Source organism: Saccostrea echinata, unplaced genomic scaffold, assembly GCF_033153115.1.
Source record: "Saccostrea echinata isolate AGI-Se365-2 ecotype Australia unplaced genomic scaffold, CSIRO_AGI_Sech_v1 ptg000043l, whole genome shotgun sequence".
In the NCBI taxonomy this organism is placed as follows: Eukaryota; Metazoa; Mollusca; class Bivalvia; order Ostreida; family Ostreidae; genus Saccostrea; species Saccostrea echinata.
In genome coordinates, this window is record NW_026889792.1 from 1,660,892 (window position 1) to 1,684,905 (window position 24,014).

At 34.0% G+C, this 24,014-nt stretch overlaps 1 pseudogene; it reads right to left on the minus strand.

The window, feature by feature from the left end:
- The window catches only part of LOC133201227 (fibrocystin-L-like), a 33,327-nt pseudogene extending 14,875 nt beyond the window's left edge, over positions 1-18,452 (minus strand).
- Positions 18,453-24,014: the final 5,562 nt, after the last annotated feature.

Genomic DNA, 24,014 nt, shown 5'->3' on the forward strand with positions numbered 1-24,014 from the left:
AAGCACAGTCTTATGTCTCTATATTAACAAAACTTTCACCCTTATTATTTTTATACAATTAAATGAATACTATTACTAAAATTATTATCACATTAAATGGAGTTTTTATGATTGCTTACCACTGATGGGTAAAATGGAAGATAGTGACAGCTGATATTCAAACATCTGGTCAATGTTGGACTTTCCTTTGTTAGACACAGTCAGTAACACAGGGAATGAGCCAACATTCTGTACACCAGCTGTACATCTGACCTCAGTGACAGATGAAGAGGTCACCACACAATCTGCACCACCAATAGTAACTGTGTTCTCGGCATTGGTGGCTCCAAAGTTCTGTCCCGTCAGGACCACTGTGGTTCCTGCTGAGCCCTGGGCTGGGCTGACACCTATAATAGAGGGGGTGCTGGCAGTGGAGTAGGTGTAATCCTGCTGTGGGTAAGTCTGACTGTTAGAGGTGACAGTGACCTTCACGGATCCCGCAGCATGGGCCGGTGTGGTGCAGGTCACGTTGTTCAAATTGACCTCTGTGACAACACAGGCTGAGCCATCAATATCAACAGTCGTACCAGGAATAAAACCATTTCCTTTGATGGTAAGCTTTGAACCACCATGGATACTGCCTTCAGTGGATGTCAGGCTAGTGACTGTGGTATTTCCTGTCACAGATAGAGATCCCTGGGCCAGACCTACATCTGAGACTAGAACCTTCACTGCATTAGCTCCTGCTGGGAGATAGGTAATAGAACAAATCAGGGTACTATCAGTGACTGAAGACAAAGTGCAGATCTCATCTCCTACTGTGACAGAGACAGCTGAGGACACAGTCCCAAACTTTGACCCAGTGAAAGTCAAGGTAGTGGGAGACCCACCAACAACAGTTTCTGGGGTTACACTGTCCAACTGAGGGGTGACATTAGGATCATATACATACTGACATACCACTCCACACTTAGCTTGAATAGAACTGCCAGTGGGAGAAGTTATAGACACCTCTAGGGTCTTGGGTCCAGCTGAGTTCAGATTCCTAGCTGTGCATTTGATAGAGGTGTATGAGGCTTCAGATACAGGGCAGGGATACCCTCCAATAGTCACCATCACCCAGATACCATCAGCAAAACCAGTCCCCACAATCTCAATCTCGTTACCTCCTACTACAGACCCCAGTGGTGGAAGGATGTCTGTAACCTCAGGGACAAGGGCAAAAGTTCTCAAGGTCTGTCCAGTTATCTGTACCAAAGCATTGCCCATATTGTTATGTCTCATTCTGACTTCCTCCATGATACCAATCTCTGGTGCATTAGAGGGGTCAATGTTGCAAGAAATTTTGCTTGATGTTGCAGCTGTCACAAGACAGAGGTTGTTTCCAAAGTAGACCTCATTCTGGCACTCTGTGGAGCTGAAGCCCTCCCCCTCAATGTCAATGACGTCCTGGGAGGACCCACTCTGGAGACTGACAGAGGTGATGATTGGCGTGGAGCATGTAGAAAAGGTGAACTGGAACTTGTTGTTACCTGAGGGGGAAGCAGGAGGAACCGAACAACTAGGGATGATACCAGTGGAGCCCTTACAAGCACTACTGTCCACAGGATTGGAAACACCTGCAAACAAATGGTAAAATAATGTGTCTACATGTACACCTACGGTGTGCCTTCCTCTGTGTTGAAATTAAAAAGAAACAATACGTTCAGCTTAAAACTACAACAATGTATGCATTTTTTAAATAGGTCAAAACCATGTGTAATTTAAAACTTAACTGTTGCAGAGATAAAAAGATACCTGAGTTTACAATATGTTGGGCTTCAAATTGTCCCATAGTGACAGAGACGTCGCCATGAGAGATGGAGGGTCTGTCTATTACATTGACACATCCTCTGAAGAATGTGGTCTTGTAGAGATCACAGTAATCACTCCAGTAACAGTATTTACCAGCCACTGTAAACCTGTGTCTGAATACACCTACACGAAAACCAAAAAAAGATATTGTCAGAATTGCACATCATAATCTCCCTCACCTTGTAAACATTAATATTTATCAGCATTGAAACATCATTTCAATCTTTTAAAAACAGAATGGCATTATCTACAATTTATCAGCATTCTCTATGATTAATTTGCTAAAATGTCTTGATTTCACAAAGTAGGTTACCTGATGCAGCAGGGGTGCCGCTATTGAAGCCTCCTGGGACAGCCTCTGTGGACAACTCATCTTTGACCTGTACGACCCTGGGGGTGAAGCCAGTGATGTAGGAGGCGAACCACCACCTCCACTCCACAATGTCTCCTGTGTAGATCTCAATGTTCTTAGGGTTCCAGGCATAGCCGGACAATTTAAACTCTATAACAAACAATGAGGACAAATGATATACTGTAGATTATTTCATTTTATTTTCAAGAAAGTAGGAAATAAGTTTGTCATGAACTGTGATGAATGAATGCTACTTCTATAAACTAAACAATGAAAATATGTTAGGTTACTGCTTAATCTGATATTCATACACACACGTGTGTGTTCAAAATACAAAAATCACTGTAGCTGTTACTACATTTTTTCCTCATAAATCAAATTCTGAGTTCTTACGTGGATGGATGCCCTGATTATCCACCTTGTGTACGGTGGCACTGTCCTGAATCAGACATACAATTTGTGTGGAAGTTGCCGACTCAATGACACAGTCGTATTGCCCGACCTTGACCTTTGTCCCAGTAGTGTTGGTAGAGAATCCCTCCCCTGTAATTGTGACCCTGGTTCCTCCCATTACTGATCCCCTGAGAGGATAAACATTGGTGATACGGAACTTGACATCGAGCGATGGAATGTTGTTTGAACTGAAATGAATAAGGATATTTTAATAACCATTAAATTGCAAATTGGAAACAGATAATGCAGACAGACAAATAAAAATTTTATGAAATTATATTACTAAGTAAACATTTATCGCTGTTTTCTGCTGGTCATAATTTTTTCTCTCAAAAACTATAATGAACTAAAGGATATGGAAAAAGAAAAGAAGTTTTTTTTACCCATCAACAGCATATCCACTGGAGCCTTCGAGTTTGATGGGGTAGTTTCCAGGCGGCATGGCAGGTAGTACTGATGTAACTTGTGTGGCCGTGACAGACGTTGTATTGACTTCTGTCTCACCAATAGTTAATTTGCTCGCTAAGTCAAAGTTTGAACCGCTAATTGTCAGAGTGTCACCTCCTGCAAAAAAAATGGGAGAAAAACTTGTACATGCTTTAGAAGTTTTTCAGTTTCATCAAAGAAATTAGAAGTTACTGTAAAAGCAGAAATATTCGTGGGGGATTAAATTTCGTTTATTTCATTGTTAACAATTATCAACGAAATTAAATCCCACACGAAATTTTTATATCACTATAAATTGAATAGGGCTACTTTTGAAACAACGAAATTAAAAGTCCTCGAAACCTTTTTAGATGACAAATCAACGAAATTTTATCCCCACGAAAATTTGTGCTTCTACAGTATTCTAGTGGAGACTGTCCGATTTCAGCTGACTTGTATTGTTTGTACTTTGTCCGATTTCAGCTGACTTGTATTGTTTGTACTTCTAAATCTTATTATGTTCGTCTTTACTCATAAGATAGATAAGCACACATCAAAAAAAAACACAGTACATGTACACATATGGCCTCTTGACAGACGAAATTAATGAACTGTAACTCTCCTGATGAGGTAGATGACTAATTGAGACTGCAATGACATTGTCTGTATAATTATATGTGCATAATGTTCTTTAGTGCACTGACCTCCTACTGATATGGTGGAGGGACTGAGTTAGTACATTTAATTACAGTCCACTGACCTCCTACTGATATGGTGGAGGGACTGAGTTAGTACATTTAATTACAGTCCACTGACCTCCTACTGATATGGTGGAGGGAGTTAGTAAATTTAATTACAGTCCACTGACCTCCTACTGATATGGTGGAGGGACTGAGTTATATTTAATTATAGTCTACTGACCTCCTACTGATATGGTGGAGGGACTGATGGAAGAAATCACTGCCATTCCTGTATCTGTGTAATTATACAGGCTTCCAAAAGTCACGGTACCCCCACTGCTCTGGTGAACAACTATGTCTCCAGAAGTAGCTGTGTTCTGGAAGGAAATGGAAACAGTTTAAACAAATTTGAAAACGTCAAAGACTCAGAGTGATCACATGCACATGTACATATAGGTCAAAATAGATAAAACTGAGCGAAAATGGACATTTTTTAGTGTATACACTCTGCTTACAGAACTTGGGGCAATGCAGATGACCTCTGTAGAAGTGGAAGATTTTTTGTTGCAGGTTGATCCAGCAACGGTGATATTATCATCTTTACCAAAGCCGTACCCAGTCAAGGTGATGTCAATGCCACCTGTAACACAGTTCAAAGGTCACCACATATGGATAAGATTATCAAAATTGATATACAAAAACACAAGTAACATGTATGTTGGTACACATATATCACAACAATTTTTTTTTCATTTAAATGTCTTCATTGTGAATCAAAAGCTTTAATTGAAAGATCTTAACATGACAAATACATGTTACTACCTCCAAGGTTTGATGACAGTGGAGAAACGCCAGACAACTGGAATGGGTAGGTGAAGGTCACATTTCCATTAGCATTGTATGTACAACCCTTGGATGCTAGAACAATTTCTATTGGATAAGAGCCAGACGGTCCACTTCCTACTGTACACACAATCTGAGTGGTGGTGGAGGATTTAGGGGTGCACGCCACACCACCAATAGTGATGTTATGATTGGAGTAGACTGTGTCAAAATTTGTCCCAACGATGGTGATGTCACTTCCTGCAGTAGCTGGAAGAGTGGTATTGAAATTCATAGGATACCAAGAAAAAAAAGTGAATATTACAATGTATGCAGCTGGTAAATCACAGGAGAAATGCAGAACTTTTATTCTTGACAGCTTGTATCAAAGAAAATCATTAATGGTTGACCTACCTGTTGTGGGGCTGACAGAGGTCACAGTCATGGTCGCTGACATACTCCACTCAAACGTACAGTCCCCGCTACATTTGGTGGGGATGTCGTTGATGTATGCCATCACCTGTGGTTTGTCATTGTATGTCATCAACATGTCACCCTGAATTGGATCAAAAGTTATTCCTCCATCAACAACAGTCGAGATGTTTAATGTAACATCAACCCCAGTCAGTTGACTTGTGAGCTGCATTTCATCCTGGTCCCCAGCATTGGTGAGGAAAGCCACACTTAGGTCAAATGCTGTGCAGTCTCCATGGCGATAAGCATAGACTTTCCCCATTTCAGGGATTCCAGACTCAAGAATCTCAATCAGAGATTCCCCAGTTACATCATAAGGGATTCCTAGAAATACGATTTTTGAAGTTTTAAGATATAATAATTAATTAGGCTCTCTATGTTTTGGAAAATATCTTCGTTAAATTATATCATTATTCATGTGCTAAGAAGAAGAGAAAAAATCACTGTATAAACAATTTTTAATAAGTATCACAGGAATTTGATTTGTTTGAACAATCTTTACTAACTTTATACTATGTCAGGTTTTAAACTATTCATTAAGTATTTAATGACGTACCTGATACAGATTTTCCTGCAAATGTCACGGTGAAGCTTCCTTTGACGGGAGGAGAGGCAGTCTGGGTCCGTGCCACCGACACTGAACCTCCCGACACAACCTGTAAATCAGACACATTATGTTGCTATGCAACACAAGTGAAGTAAAATGGAAAGGTTTTGTTAGTAAGTATGATCATGAGATATAGTCAAGAGGATTGAACTATTCTCAAAATGAATACAGTGTACATCTATGAATACATATGCAAAAAAGCTAGTGAGCTATGTTAACAGTTTGATTTTTGAGAAAAAGGTAACTATTAAGTTTTTAAAAAAAAATCACATTGATATACCGGGTACTTTTTTTCTTTTATAATGTTATCATATATTTTTTTGCAATTCATTAGATTTTAGAATATACGTGTATACTTGTTATTTCAGATTCATTTTTCTAAATTCATTGATCAAGTCTTGAATTTAATAAGGTCATAATTGATAAGGTAGATTATCAGTTATTAAACATGACCTTTTATCAGTCAATATTGAAAATAAAAGCTCGGTCATTTTCCAAATACTTTATTGTGAGTTGTGAATAACATTTTTTCTTTTTTTATCATTACATGAACATCAATTGATCAATGGTATCATAATATTTCTTTAATATAAAACATATTTCTTATCTTTTAACCTATTTTTTAAAACTGTTTATTCCATTGTATAAATACATGTAGATTCCAAGCTAGACCTGGAATGTACAGAAAGTCTCAGCATCTAAACAGGTATTGCTTTTCATAAAAGGATACACAAGTTTGATATGCTGTGCAAATAAAAAATAAAGACCCAGATGTGTAAAACTGAGAAGATGAGATACGTATATCACTCTCTTGTTATCTATTATATAATGAGATTTCAGACAAAAGGTGCACAGAGAAATTCTGCCAAATAAGAAAAGTAACAAAAGAGTCGTAATGCCAAAAACACACTAGTGACAAGTTATACATCCTACCAAATACATTACATTGTAGATATTTTTTTTAGTAAGGAAGACATTACATATATATGGAAAGAAGATAATTTTAAATAGAAGCTAAATATACTGTTTATATGTATCCACTAAATTGTCTTGAGGAGTGAAGTGCTGAGTTTTCAACCAAAGTCTATATGATTTAAATTATGCATTTCATGTATTAGATTATATGGCTTTCCAAGTTCTTAGTTTGACAACATTTAAAAAAAATTAAGTCATTATCTTTTTTCATCTGAAATTGATAGGGAAAAAAAATAATTATGTTTAAAGGACTACAGACTTAATTTCTTACCTGGTCATTAATTGATTGGAATTTCGGGAAGTTGTAGCCACAGTCATAAGGAATCAACGTGATCTCGTATGTTGGCTCATTGTTGACTGTTGTCTTGGTAACATCAACATCCTTCATTCTGTATCCATTTGGTAAGGAAGGCATCATTCTCAGGTTATTTACTGTAGCTGAAGACAAATATAGGTAGTGCCATTAAATCAAGAAAGTTTGCTTCCACTTGTCAATCAGTGAGTGTCCAAAATAACTTAATCAGTATGGACTTCATACGGTAGATACAGTTGTATTAATGAATAATATTCTGTTTTGAAAAACAATAGTCTCTTTGACACTTACACATGTCAGCATCAGATGTCAGAGGTTTTTGACGCCCAATGGTCACTTCATCAAACAATACATCAGCACTTTCACGGAACACCTGGGCACGAGTCAGGATGAAGTTTGTCCCGGTTGGGAGAGTTCCTGTCAAACCAGTGTACATGTCAAAACAGGTGTACTTCCAAACACTGCAAAAAAAAGTTGCATATTTTCTGATAATTGTTTTGATGCTTGTGCATATCCTTTCTTTCAAATACTCATCAAAATTTCATGACGGGAAATAATTATCAGTACTTCAAATGTACTGGGATTACAGATTGTCCATTGAATGGTGTACATGTAAGTGTATACTAAGAAAACAGTTTATAACTTTATATACAAATGGGAGCTTCCTGGAACTCTCTGATGTGGTGTACAATGAATTGTTTCTTAATTATCTAATCTACTGTAGTTTATGATGAATTGCTTTATATTGCTTCTAACATGCATACTGTGACTTACTCTGCAGTTTTATCCATAGCGTGTGAAAATGTGGTGGCTTTCCCTGTTTGTTTTACATTCTGTGCATCTGTGTAGGAATAATACAACCTCACGAAGTCCCTAAGTATACCTTTGTAGGCAAAGCACAGCTGAAAAATAATTATTGCGGATCAAAAATGTTCAAAATCATAATGCACAAAAATTCAATGTCATTTCGAAAATTCCTCTAAGATAATGAATTAAAAAGACCTTGCTGTATTTAACTCACCATTCTGACACTCTGTCCTAGGGCGAGTCCAGTATCGTCATTTCTATAGAGGTACCAGGGGTTTTTCACTGAGAACTTTCCACAGAAAGCTTCTTCATCCCCTACTCTGCTTCCCCCTAACCCCCCTGGGATACTCCCTTCAAAGGTGTGATGTACTTTGGTGGCTCCTGGACTAGCAATGGCTTTTGGACATCTGACACCAAAAAGTTGGTTCAAGCCTGTTTTCAACTGTAATCAAACATTATCACTGTAAAGTACTTCCCAAAAAAACTTTTTTTTTCAATATTGCTTCAAAATTAAGATAGATAAATGTATTTGAGTTTCATGTTGTATTATACCACAAATATCATGTACAGTACCAGGTGGTCATGTTTTCTTCTAGTGTTTACTTACATCCTTGGCAGATAAATCATAGGCCAAGAGAGGGGAAGGAACTCCAGCCATTTTCAAGGTGAAATATTCCCCATTGGGTACCCCTGATTTCTTCTCTGTCACAGAGATTCCAAGAGTTTCCCCATTGGAGCCAGGGTATGTCTTATACTGAAGATTATCAACATTACCTACAAAACAGATTTTATGGTCATTAGCAACACAATCTAATTCAAAGATGAAAATTCTTATCTAATCATTTTCCATATGTAGCAATTTGCATTAACTTTATATGGAAGCTTATTTTCTATACTCTTATATATATGTATACCCACAGCTTCAAGAGCAACACTAACCTTGCATACTGTAAATCTCAACCAAAAAATTAAAATTCAACTATAGGTACTACAAGCACATGCATTACTATATCATGCTTTGTGGATAACTGACCTCTCTTTGAGGAGAAGGTGACCGTTAAGACGATACCAGCCCCATTAGCTTTCGGTGCTGCAGACACAGTAACAGATTCAGAGGAATGGAAAACTGGTAGCTGTAGAAGAGCAGCTCCAATGTTAGCTTCTGATGAAGATGTGGTCAGGAGAGCTGTAGAGAGAATTTGCTTCACATTTATACATGTTTTAAATTTAATAAGCAAGTTATATGTACTGGGATACTAGAGTTTCCTAAAAAATATACAGGTACAACTAGCAAAAATTTAACATATGTACTGTGACAATATGTAAATGCCCTGCTACAGACCAACAGCTCTGCTTACTTGTATAAACTCCATATAATCCCAGCCTGAAGGAAGCATCAGAGAAGCTTCCACTGTTTTCTGTAAGGTCCACTTCCTGCACTTCATCCACACTGCTCCTGGTGGAGAATCCACTCAGGGTGATCGTCTGCTTCTCCTTAACAGTAGAGGATCCAACAGAAATTTTCTGGTTCTCTTGTTTGGCGGCAGGCATGCTTTCATTAGTCAGTTTTGTGTCATACAAATGAGCAGCTACTTTTGCGTAGGCTCCCACGGTATGTTCACGGTGAAGAATTTCCATGTAGTATCTAGTAACACAAATGTTCAGTGCATGTGTCTACAGCATATGAACATGGCAAGCACTATTATACTTACAAGGAAAATATCAAGTGATTTATATGTACTACAGTGTACTTACTTTTTGTCAGCAGTAAGATTAATCCTCTGTGATGTCTGCTCTGGAAATCTGTTATATCTGTTTGTGTAGGACTTAGAGAAGGCTATTTTAGTCTGTAAAAATTAAAAACACTGTTAAGTAAAGTGCAGTACTTTATCCAGGGAAATTATCATCAAGATATGAGAGAAAAAAGTTCAAGCACATAGTTTTATTTATGGAGATATGTGTACAATATTTAATTGTTATTCTGAAGTCACCTTATCATTCGGGTTGTCACTTTCACTGAAGTAAAGGCTTCCTCCATCATCAGCCATTATCTTAAATGAATACCTCCCGGTGTATGGGGGGATGAAGTACCCCCGGGCACGGGACACATAATTGTCTAAGTTCTCAGTGAAGTATGTTTTATCTGTGTGTGACAGAATGTAGTCTGACGCTGAGTTGTTAAGTAACAGTACGTCATCAAGGTTAGAGTGTGACTTAGTGGTCTGGTTCCAGATCTCCAGCGTTAATCCTCTGTTACCTTTATGGACAAGGTACCAAAATTACAGTATTATCATAGACTTCTTGAAATTTTTCAAAGGATTTTCAGGACTAACAATACATTTACCTTTATATTAAGGTAAAGCATTTGATTACTAAATCTTTCCCATTTCATTTCTGTCAGTCAGAAAATAGCTTTTCCACTGTGTATGTATTAAATTAACAATAAACAAATTTCAGTTTCTGTTTTTGATAGGCAGTAAACAACAAAATTTGCATTATATGCTGCAGTATTTACATTCTTTACCTGAATATGATGCTGGGACAGGTGAGGGCTGTGCTGCTGTTTTACACACAATTTCTGTGGTGGTCAGAGACTGGACCTCGCATTTCACTCCTGTCACATTGAGAAAAATAATTCACATTTCTTCAAAATCTCATTCAAATAGTATAATATGTATTCCGAAGCCTCTCATCTAAAAATAGATGGCTCTAGATATGACCATAGAGGTCAGAGTTCAGCATGCATGTATAGTTTCTCACCTCCAATGAAGACTTGTGTCTTTGATCGAGATTCCTTGTCATCAAAGTTCCGTCCTGTAATAGTTACTGTCGTACAGCCCTCGATACTCCCAGTATTTGGAGAAATTGATGTAATCTCTGCGTATGTCTGGTACTGGTATATCTGTCCATTACGACTCAGAAAGAGGCTGCTTCCATCGCGACATGACCTGAAGAAAAATATTAGTTAGGATAAGCTTCATTATCGTTAATTGCTGTTACATAATTCTGTCTGCCATTATCTAACGACTTACTGTAGATACATTTAGTAGACTTCAGATATGCTACAACAACCCGGGCCTGTGACATCATTAAAGATATTATGCATGTAAAAGTATTTTTCAAGAATCGATCAATAAAAAAGCTACATACCTTCCAAATTCATCACTAATAATGAAGCTGGCGTTATTGTTTCCTATAAGAGAACAGTTTATAAATAAAACATTTAAATCAAGATTTATGCAAGACGATTGATTCTTATAGATACAATACTTGTTTATCATTATCAACAAATTAAGTAGTTGTTAATTTAACAATACCTACCAATAAAAGTTCCACCGAGTTTACACTTCATGTAGCCATTATCACTCGTGCCATCATTATCTAAGGCCTTTCCATAGCTGTGAATAAAAGTTAAGTTTTAGGCACAAGCAGTAGAATGGTGGTACATGTATTTAATTTTATCTGTAGCTATATACAGTTTGTTTTGACATCAATTTATATTCTTTTTTAATCAATTTGTACATTACTTTAAAAAAAAACCATCCTGTGAAATGCCAAACTAAAATATGTGTTTCTTTTCCCTTTCTAACCAAAAAACTTTTAAGAATTCCAAATGTAAACTATTTCCCAACCTTAGAAACATATACATGTTAATATAATGACATGCCAAGATGAAATAAACAATTAAGAGGCCTAATATATTAAATTTTATTTGTAGATTTCATGTTTTTTTGTTTAACTTGCAATGAAGACAACAAATTGCTGAAAGCTTTAAAGAACTTACAAGACATCATTCTCGTTTTCCTTTTTCAGCTCACACAACATAGGTCCTCCGTAAACCCTCAGAATTCTAGCAGTCCTACCATTTGAGCTTTCCTCCACATTGGTGTCAAAGCGGTCAGTGAAAATCTTACCCCTGATGGATAAAACACTACCAGGGGAAACTGCTTCATTGTCAATGGAAGTGATTGTAGGCGTTTTACCAGAATGTGGCTATACAAAAAAATTACCCAGGGTATTAAAAATTGTTCCCTGTCTATATAAGAATTGATATCCTGCATCTTGGAGTCTAAATGTTCTTCCTTAATAATTTTAGCATACTGGTGATAATAATTATGAACTAATGATCAACTAATGCATTTCATACTTTCAGCGCATACTGAGTATGCCCTTTCTCACCCTGAACATACATGCATGTTTATTTCAAGGTCAAAGGTCAAGATAATCTATAATAAGGTATGTGAAAGAACCCATCATAGCTCATTCAAAACTAAATGGAACAGCTATAAATATGATTGTCAAGGTAGATAAACAATGTGATAGACATTATTCCACATGAACTTCAAACCCAGCTAAAAAGATACAAGGGAGAGACCAACGTCCCCCCCCCCCCCCTCCACACACCCCTGTGTGAGTTTAGAGTTCTTAACGAGGGTAAATAGTATTCTGGTTCTTACCCGGAAGCGACATTTACTGTTGGTGGCTCCACCACAATGTTTATTCTCTGGCACCTTCTTCCCATCAACAGTAAGTCTTACATAGTATGTATCATCTTTCATCCCTGGCCTAAAACCCATAAACATTATCACTTATTTACATTAAAAATGGCATAATGAGTTTAAGGTTAATTAGTTTTATTAAATTGACTTAATTATCATAACAAAATCTCTTAAAATGTGGTTAATAGAGCAGGAATTTCAATTTTACTCATAATTGATGAAATAGGAGGAAATGTCAAAATTAATATGTGCAAAATATACAAAAAAATGCTTTCTGTGTGTTCCATGTCTGGCAAAAATAATTTATGAATATCTAATAAATCATCTTTGTGAAATCTTCATTAAAAGCATCTTTCAAACACAATTTTTTTGTTGTTAAAAAAACATCTGTTTATCAAACTTTATATTTTTTTAAAGTTATTAATAACTAATGATGGAAAAAATACTCTTAAAAATATACTTCTTAGCTATCATAAGAAGAAATTATATGTTTCTTTACCCCATCATTATGTCAATTTATCAACAACAAAAAAAAAGATAATTCATCATTAACGTACGGTGTGTAGCACATGACTTTGAGCTCGGTGGTGCCATCCTTGCTGACGGGACAGTCATATGAAGTGGTCCCAGACACCAGCTGGACCTGGTTTCCTTCGTTAATGTTGTCCTCAGAGAAACCCCGCCCACTGATAAGAAGGCGTGTCTCCCCACACAAACTGCCTTCATTTGGACTAACAGAGTCTATCACTGGCTCTGAAATGTACAGAAAAATGAAAACAATCAATCTGCACTTAGTTAAACGAAGTTATTAATTTATATAATGCAATATTTCGTCATATAATCTGAAATTAAATACAGCCTAATCATTAAAAACCTAACAATTTTTTTGTATCTAAATGGTGTTTGTCTTTAATGACAACAATATTAAAAAAAGAGTAAATACTAAATAGTTAATTCGGCATGATGGAACCTTAATTTAATACTGCATGAATTGGAATTGATTTAAACCTTATAAATACCTAAAATCTAACATTTCAGAATACAATAGGGATGTTCTGAGTACTTGACCTGAAGTATTACAAAAATTTTTATTAAACCCTTGAAAGACTTGCTAATAATTAAATGATGCAGTTTAAACAGGGACATATGTACTTAAATTTAAAACCATGACAAGTTTAACTACCTTATATATCATTTTAATTAATCTCAGATACAATTTCAATGACTTTTTTCAGTCCTAAAAAAGTCAACTCTATATACTTTATACCAGCTAATTCAATGTATTCACTTGTATAATCATGATAATGATTTTTCTTTGAGAAAGAATTTATGGTCTTGTAAACTGCCCATAAAAACTAACATAAAAATAATGGAACAAATGGATTTCAACAGATTTTAAACACACTAACAATGCTCAAGGGTCCATGTATTTTAAATGACTTTAAACCTTAAAAACAGTTTTAATGATAATCATGACAGGTAAATGCCAAGAGTAAATATTTTATTTTAATCAACAGCCACCCAGTCTCCTTGGCCTGGTTCCTTTCAATTCTTTAACTACAAAGTTAAATGTCTTTGAAAATGTTGTTAATTTTGATAAAACAACATACAAAGAAACAATTAAATCAATATTATTCCCATGGAAGAAATAAAATGAAAAAAGATATACAAATATTTTTCCTGTATTTTCAAAGAATCAAAGTTACGGAATTTTATATGGCGCCTGTAACACAATACTATTGTGTACATCTATCAGCTGTCTATTACATGGTATATATGGAATATAAAACAGGATCAAGGCCAGATGCATGCAACGCAATCATCATGAATCAACATATATATGTCTAATGGTCAATGCGCCCCTCTCTAGAATATTTTAAATTGAAAAATAACCACTACTTTGTATCATATAGATGAAGCGATGGATTGCCTAATTCTTAAGGACGATATCTAGGAAAAAATATTTTCACAACCATTTTAAGCATTCACCAATTCTCATCATCATTTCATTTATTAATTTATAAAAGATGCAAAAAGCTTACAGAGCTAATATGTCATTTTCATTTATTAAAATTATCTTAAACATCCGATACTTTTGCCACCTTCTTCAGTTAGTATATATAATAGGTCCCTTTTTTATAAAGTTCTTGCTTTAAGTTTTACAAAGTTCATAGCTTACCCGCTCGGAAGTGAAACAGCCTCGTTAATAAAGAAACCGTATTGTAAGAGGCATTTTATTCCGTTAAATGTAAATTAAGAACAAAAAAAAATAAATAAAAACAAAAAGAAAGAACAAATAATAACAACAACAAAATTATGCTAAAACTCCTTTGCTCCAAAATCCAAATATCATATTTAATCAATTCTTGGCGGAGGAGGTTTCAAAGATTTTTTTTTTTTACTGACCATTAATTAACATGATTAAATTAACAATTTCATTTTGTATTTCAATAACATTTCAAAAGGCTTCAGCATGATTGCTAACACATTTTTATATATCTTTAAGCTCTAGATTAGATATTATATTGAGAAATGCAGGTCTGTGTTATATATGCTCAAAAATATACATCCCCACATAAACCCAATCATTTGTCAATGAAGTATAAATGGCGCCGCCTCCTGGCAGCCCGTACGTAATACCTTAATTTAAAAAAAAAAAAAAAAAAAAAAAAAAAAAAAAAAAAACCTTGCTATGTCCTTACCCACAACATTTGAATTTCCACTGCCGTCGTCACATAAATTATTAGTACACGTGTACCCACTTGGACAGGCCGTACAGGGTGTTCCTGATGAGTAAGGATGCCGTCCGTTAAAGTTCCCCCTAGAACAATATAATTACGCTGTTTTGAATACAAAGCTTAAATTTAATTTAAAAAGAAAAGAAGCCTGTGTAATGAATATACAAACTATCCCGTAAATATTTTATTTCTTCTTTAATCTTTTGATATATATATGTAAATATTATTTATTTGGATCAATTTTTAATCATTCAAGGATACTTGTAGTATTTGTTTCAGTTTCTTACCTTTTTTTAAATTCATTTCTTTTTTAAATTACTTTGCTTACCCCGGTCCATAGTTACAGACGACAATGGTCCCGCCATTGAAGCTCGAACTTAATCCTGTAAATGATGAACACGTGTGGGATGCACAGCCTACATACTCAGAATTTGACCAGACAACCTACAGGTTTAATTGAAACAAGAAATACGGTTTTATTCCAAAGAAGAATTAAAAAAAAAGTTTTTATATAAAAAATACGATAATAAATTATTTATTACTCGACTAATTTACAATATCCGTTCAGACAATGAAAACTCCACTAAATATGTTAAGGCTTTAACAGGTCCGGACCCCTACCCATCCCCCCACCCACCCCCACCTCACCCGACCTAGATCTGCGCATATACAGGGAATAAGAAAATAATGTTCGAAACTACGTTGCGTATGTACCTGTGTGTAGTGTCCACATACAGCACTACAGGCCCTGCTACTGTATGTATAATCCTGCTTCTCATCATCCCAGGCTTTAACTGCCGCGGCTGGGCTAGCTGTGCCTAATGTAAAGAAAAAAATTAATTTTTAATTTTCAAATTTTCATTAATCATCAAATGTTTTAGGGAACTTTATCCCATTAGGATCTTTGTAGAAAAAAATAATTTCTTATATTTCATACATTTTTTTTCACCACTAAACGGTCATTTTCTTTGAATTATTATTTGCACATATTTTAATCAATATTGAAGGGTGTGGGTGGGGTGAGGTCATGAACTTACTTCTAGAGGTAACGTAAAGATTTTCTCCGACGTAAGTGAACTGTGACGTCAAAGCTTGTGTTTCGGAGGTACGCCCAGCGTTATGCCCCCAAATACATTTTTTTGCGTAGTTTTCCGCCACGGTGGCTAGTTCATTGCTCCATTTCTAGATTTGAAACAAATGGTCTTTTTGTTAAAGGAAATAATGATTGTATTTAATATAACACGCATATTTATCAAGGCATGGAGGAAGGAAGTTGAATGGGGTTAGACATGTGTTTTATTATGTATGGATTAAATTATATGGCATATTACGTGTCTGAATGCCTCTCACCATCTTAAGCATGTTGGTGGCCGTGGGACTGACAATGGCCCTTGCGTCATTGTGTGCGTCTACATACTCTTGAGGTGCGGTTGACGCTTGGCGTCTCTGTCGTGTGTTGCGTGCCACCCTAACCCTGCCTGCAGGGTTACCAATCTGCAACATGATGTAGAATATTAAATAAAGGTTCATTTAAGCATCCAAATACCATTGACGTTACATTTGGTTAAATTTACAGCATTTGTCTGGCGTGTTGTTAAATAATGTAGAGACTTTGTAAGCCAACCTCTAATTCTGCTAACTGATCTTCCGTGGCGACATCTCTTTGGTACACCTGAAAATCCAGTGCACCTGCACCTATAAAATACGAAATATTTCGTACTATATTATTTTTTGCTTTCATTTTTAAACAATGTTTTTATTATAAAACAACATTTACTAAATAACAGGAGTTTCTAATAATATCTGACATTTCTTTGTGAAATAATCAATCATTTAACAATAGAAAAAAACAACGTGGAAGATGACTGAAATTTTTCTAGAACGTTTATTGCACAAAGCAATTTCAATATGGCCTTTACACATAGATGTCATCTAACCCTTGATTGAACACACAGCCACCTTCACTTAGGCAGATTAAAAGTTAGTCTTTTTCCCGTAGTGTCGGCATTTTTCTTAAGAAACGAGATCGAAATTATAAATATTAATTATGAGTACTTGTTAATTCATGAATGAATAACTACGTGTGTGTAAAATTTGAATATTAAAAAATATTGACGTTTTGAAAGGTGATATGATTTTCCAGTATGGTAAAATATAGTTATGTCGCCTGCGAGGTTTTGAATGACCAAATAATACTTTGTTCAACATGTTGTCACCTCCTGTGCACTCTATAACATGCAAGCATGAATTTATAAACAGACATTTCAATCCCTTGCCTAGCTAATCTTTACTAAAAAAAAGTGTCCCTTTTTTTCTCTTCATATTATGTATTCTATGATTAATTTATAATTTATTTATGATGTAATTGTCGTGTTAAAAAAAATCTCTGCAATATAGAAGAAATCAAAGATGAATGAATGAACTAGTCTGGTTCTTGAAACTGGGCAATCATTAATTCTTTTCTTTGGAAGCATGATGCTGTAAGCCTTCTTACCAGAAAATTTGCCAGGCAAACAGATAAACAGTCTATAAATTAAAAACAACGTAGACAGTATAAATTCTTAATTCAGCTGTTTGCGTGACGAAGGTTCCAAATCTGCATAAACTGCGGATAAATTTCATCTCTCAGTGCAGGTACAATGACCTAGTATTGAACACTAAAAGACATATACCGTTACATTTAGCTTGCCTATTCAGGTAAATCAATTAAAAACGTGGACAGTGTTTTGATAATAAATTGAGTTCAGCTCAGTTAATTAAAACAATTAATTATCGGACACAAATAGCCCAATTTATTTTCTATTTCCAAAACTTGCAGCGACTTGAAAAACAAACAAATCTTATACAAGCCAAAATTTTACTTCGTGGAATTTTTAAAAGATACTTTAAAATGTGCATTCTGTAATAACGCGATTGCTTAAAAAAATCACCTCTTTTGGTAATCAGATTTTTTTTATGTATAATTATTTATTTTGTTTCACCAAATTATTTTTTTTTTTTTTAAAAAGTACCATTTCGTTTCTTAAAAAATGTATATACATGAACTATGAATAAATAATAGAATGAAATAGATATTTATAAATGCAACTCAAATTTGCAGGAAATTACATAGAATACAACGGTCTTAAAAAGCCAGTTACTTAACAAATATTGAAAATGTATTTTTCAACTAAAATATTAGGAGTACACCATACAACTCAAGTTATCTTACTATGGTACGTTATCCAACTAGTTATTGTCTTAATATTTTATTTATTGCATCGAAAGTCAAAAAAAAAAAAAAAAAAAAAAAAAAAAAGAAAAAGAAAAAAAGAAAGAAAGAAAGAAAGAGAAAAGTAAAGGGGTGTGATGAAGCAAAAATAAAAGCACAGAAAATTTCTCAAAAGTTTACTTACCAAAATTAGCCAATAATTCCCACACAAAAAAATATAAGAGAGCAATTTTCCATTTATCTTTGCTTCTTGTGTCCATTTCTAAATCAATATCACAAATCAGAGATGTTATACAATAAATCTCTTATATATGGCCAAAGTCAATGCGTCACGGGGTATTTTATTCACATTTAAATGTCCGGGACCTATTGATTTAACTTGTTTATTTTCCTAATTGAATTCTGTTTTCGACCTGTTTGTAGCTATTATAATTGCGACTTTCTTTGTGTTTACGGGGCACCCTGGGGATTATATCATTAAACCTTCCCTTTCTACATGGATTAAATTGTGTTTCTGTTAACAAAAGGAGTATTTCTTTTCATCACAATAGTCATACCAATCATATCAGCTACCCTTGTCATTACAATAATGGTTTTGCTCTTCTGTCACGTGTTTTGGTTTTGATGCATGTGCTTACAATATTTTACCATCAGCCCAGACTGCAGTAAGCGGCTTCTGATTCTATTAGATGGTTAAGTACACGCATACCTATTTTTGTGATGTAAAGGTTGACTGACTCTAAGGCAAAAAAAAAAAAAATTATGCATACTGAATTTGGGAATAATTAAAGAAATAAATTGAATTTGCAGGTCAATTAAACACTTAAAATGCACACGGAGGGATGTCAATGACTCTGTAACTACTGGAGCAAGTCTGCCATTGCCTTCTATGTATAGAAGCAGACAAACAATTAAATTAAACTGCTTTTAAGATTTATTAAAACAAGGATATACCAAGAATTAGAGAGGTGGATGATGTCTATAAATAGTATTAAAAAAGAACCAAAAAATGAAAAGCAACTTTATTATGAAAAGACTTTATTCGCATATTTGTGTGTGTATTTGGATGAGTGGGGGAGTTTCAAAGGCATTTTAGTCTAGTTTAAATATAACTCTTCTCTGACAACTAAAAAAAAAAACTTGAAAAGCACCTATAAACTTTATTCACCTGTAACTGGGGGGTGGGGGTGAGGTGGAGGGGTTCCAAAGTAATTTTAGTCTAGTTTAAATAGAACTCTACTTAGACAACTCAAAGGGCACTAGACAAAATATTTACTTTTTAAGTATGTCAAAGGTGAAGTTCATGGTCATGTGGTTAGTTATACTTACAGCAGTCAAGCAATATTATGAAAATCCCACTCTTCACAGTGGAGAAATCTAGTGTATTTTCACAATATTCGTGGCACAGTTTTAAAGCCATGATTTCAATAACTCTGATAATCTTCATAATAGATTGTGGAAATTTAAGCAATATACATGTAATGCTTTATATCAAACCCTTCCAATCACTTTTCAAAGAACAGTGTTTAATTGTGAAAAGATATTATAAAAATAGATCAAACCAAGGTCTCCAAACAGTATCCAGGGTATTTTTAAAGAAAGATTTTTATATAAAAAGTCACAAAAGATATCAAAGCCTCATTTCTAACGGTTCAAACGGTAAAGAGTATAATATCAAAAGTAAACAAAAATTTTTTGGAGAGATATATCGAACGTCAAGTTTAACGAGAGGTCAAGAGGTCAGAAATTATGGATTCTTTTTAATAAGCTCCAGACAATAGGCAAAATAGGTCAAAGGTGAAGTTCAAGGTCTTGTAGTCAGTTACAGTAATAAAAAGACATACGCATGCGACTTATAAAACTCCCACTTTTCACGCTTAAGAAATCTTGTGTATATTACAGTAAAAAAAAAACATATTCGTGAAAGGTGGCTTAAGTTAGCAGACCTTTTATTTTCTTTATTTTATTATTTTTTTTTTTCATATGCATGATGCACAATTTACTCAAAAATTTCTACATGAAAATGAGAAGTACCTTGTTGGGGTCTTCTGTTCGACATTTAGATATAGAGACGACGTTTATTAAATTAAATATATACAGTTACCTTACTGCGTTGATTCGATATATCTATCTGAACTCGAAAAAAAATACACCACAGAGTCTTTCTGTTTCATATCTGTTTCACTAGAGAGAGACATTGATGGCAAACTTACAACTAAATTTTATGATGAACGTGATTTCAACTTTTCTATAGTCAGTTCCCTTATTTTATGTAACATACTATTATTACTGGAGGTGACAGCTGTTAATTATACTTTTTTTTCCCGACCGAGTGCCCTGTTAATAGAACAGATCAGACTTCTTTGTAATACTATGAATTATTCTTAAAAATCAATTTGTAAAAAAAAAAATCTTAACTATGGTATTCAGAATTCTATATTTTTCAATCAAAGTAGAAAATTGAATCAACATTAATTTCGCTATCAGAGTCAATCTATATTTTCAACGACATTCACCATATTTTTACTTCTCCATTGTTATTTTTTTTTAAATATGATTTCATTAAAACCATTGATGATGACTGGCGACTTCGCAACTTATTCGTTTAAAAAAATCGCTCTGACAGTACCAAGATACTTTCATAATCAAATTGAAAGTTGCTATTGTAGTGTATCACATAATCACTTTTCCACACTTACTGACTCTGTTTTCTAGTCGTTGAATGAACAAAAAAAGAAGTGTAAAGGTTGTTTTATCATAGGTGTTTGTACTTTTTTGTTGACGAGGGTTGTCTGGTAAAATCGTGGACAACGCGTTTTTATCGAAAAATAATGCAGACACTAGGCTGAAATTTCACATGTTTAATTATCATATTCAAGTGAATCTCAAATTCTGAGATAAAATATAGACAAACATAAGGATTTTATTATACTTGAATGTGCATATGGTACGGTCAAAAAATTAGTGTTTCATCAGAGAATACGGGAGTATAATTTCGAAATAAAAGTATCAAATAGATAAGGTTGGAGTAAAAATTATATTAATTTAATTCACTATTTATTATGTCGTCGTGTGGAAAATTCAAGGCATTTGCTTAATTCTTTGCAATTTCCCGAGCATTTGAAATGATAGTGGTAAAAATGGCGACGTTTGATGACGTTACGGTGCACGTAAGAGCAGTGTGTCTCTATTACATTTAACATTGGTCTGGTTTCATGCTGCTTCGTACTAGGTCGGAACCAGACTTTATACAGACTTCCTACTTTTTACAATTTATTATGTACAAATTAACTGAGAATTATATAGAAATCTTGTTTATGCAACCACTTTTAAGGTTTTCAGAATTAACAGTCATGTAAAACGTAAATATCAGGATTGTCTTCTGGCCAACCATAATGACACTTGTAGGCCTATGTATATGGCGTTATTGTAAACAGGTTACAAATCTTGCTTCTGTCTTTTTTAGGAACCAAAGTAATTCGACTCCCAGAAAATCATATTTATTTATTCGTACAAGAAACAAATGTACCTTTTATTTAGTGTATTATATCAGTATAAAAGCCTGCTATAAGACAATACACTCTGACTTTGAATAAGAATGGAATGGAGCCCGACCCCGACCATGTTTTAGAATTGTAAGACACTTAACTCCGAGATTTGAATTATGTCGAGACGTCATAGCTCCTAGACTTACATAAATCCAGTCATGCTTTCATATAAATATTTATGTTTTTAAATCTTAAACAACAATTTGCTTACGGGGTAGTTGCTTTACATGTGTTTTTAATTATAAACATGATTATTTCATTGTGGATTAAATTGATACATAACGAACTTGCCATTTAAATATTATCTATAAAACTTACGTTAATGAAGTAGCTTATTTATTGTCCTATCGAACACAGCAGATTTTGTACGACGAACTCTTTGTAATAAACAGCGAATTTTATACATGTAATCTCAAGGACACAAAAGTTGTTCTTCAAAGTAATAATCTCTACAAAAACTATTTTCATCGAACTGTATGTAGAACATGCAATGAGTTTTTCATGTATATATTAATGAAATTTACATTTAACACAATAATTAACGTGTTGATGTCTGGAATTATACGCATGTGATTTTTTTTCCTGAAAAAAAAAAAAAGATAAAAGAAGGTCAAATATAAAGTACATCATATTTGGATATTTCTTGTTTTTGAACAAAGCCTTTTCGACAATTAAAGATTACACATGCTGACTCTCAACTTGCTACCTATTACCGTTCAGTAGATACAAGTAAAATAGATTTTAAAGAAAATGAAAATATTGAAGATAATAAACAGTGATCAATCTCATAAATCCTCAAACACTAGGAATCGTGAAAAAACCGACCTTTCGAAACACCAGAAGTGGGTCCAGGTGTCTAGGAGGAGTAAGAATTCCTTGTCCACCGGTCACACCCGCCGTGAGTCCTTTGTATTGTCCACCGGTCACACCCCTGATCAGGTAAATGAGGGCTTATTCCCAGAACGGCTACTCGCTAAAATCAACATCTAATTATCACACCCAATTAAGGGGCCCTCTAAAGGGTACAGGTAGACTTACCTGTATGAAATAAACTACCTGAATTTAAGTGTATATTTAAACAGAACAATCTATCAAGTCATTTTTAGTTTAATATATCCTGTAATCTTTTTTTAAATTTATTTATCTATTTTATTTTATTTATTTATTTATTTATTTATTTATTTTATTTTATTTTATTTTATTTTATTTTATTTTATTATTATTTTTTTTTATTTTTTTTTTTTTTTTTGCTGTTAAATAATTTCGATTTCTATCTAAGGGTATACAGTTAAGGTATTTGTACCTTTGGGTTTTAAAGTAGAAAAACTGCATTTATTTTCACTGAGTATAATTTAAATTAATCAATAACTGCAATAGATATATAAATTGCCATACCTTTTCTGAGACTAAGACATAAAAAAAAGTGTATGTTCAGCATAAAAAACGTTCATTTTTAGTAAACATTATAAAAAATTATATTAAAACTGGTTCGAATGGATAATTCCAACATAATTGTCACTTTCCAAATAAGTTCAAATGCTAAATGTCCAAAATAATTGTTACTTGGTAAATATGTTTGAACTGTGAATATCAAGGAACCATTTTACATTAGAAATACAATAAATAAAATGCCTGAATGAAGATATATGAGAAGGTGTTCTTGTCCTAAGCAACATCTTTTATTTAAAGAGTTTTGTTGATTAAAAAAAGAAAGTATTAATTTTAAAAATTATTTTTCTAAACATTTTTTTTCTTATGCCTATTGAAAAGCATTCTTCCAAAAGATGTATTTCTATTTGGTAAAAATTTAAATTAATAATTAATTGATAACAGTTTTGGCAAAAACATATGACACCACAGGAAATTGGAAATACCTTGACAAGTAATAACTTCCAGGCACGAAGTTACAGAGGGACAGGAGGGAGGCTGCCCCCCCCCCCAACCTTTTTCTTGTGGCAGTTAAGTCATACATTAGGCAATGTATTTTTTTTTTAAAGTTGAGAAAAAGTTGGACCCCCACTTCAAGTTCAAAAAATTCCCTATCAATAGTATATTTAACACTTTGAAAAAAATATATTTAAACGTACCATAATATTAAAAGTTCAATAATACATAGCAATGTATAAAATATGTTTTGATAATATTTTTAAATTTTTTTTTTCGTTTGAAATTATTTTTTAAATCTTTGGGGTTTTTTTTTAATTTAATAGAAAAAAAAATGAAATTTCATATTTTTATTTGATTTATCAAATATTGGTTATCCAGGTAAACACAGA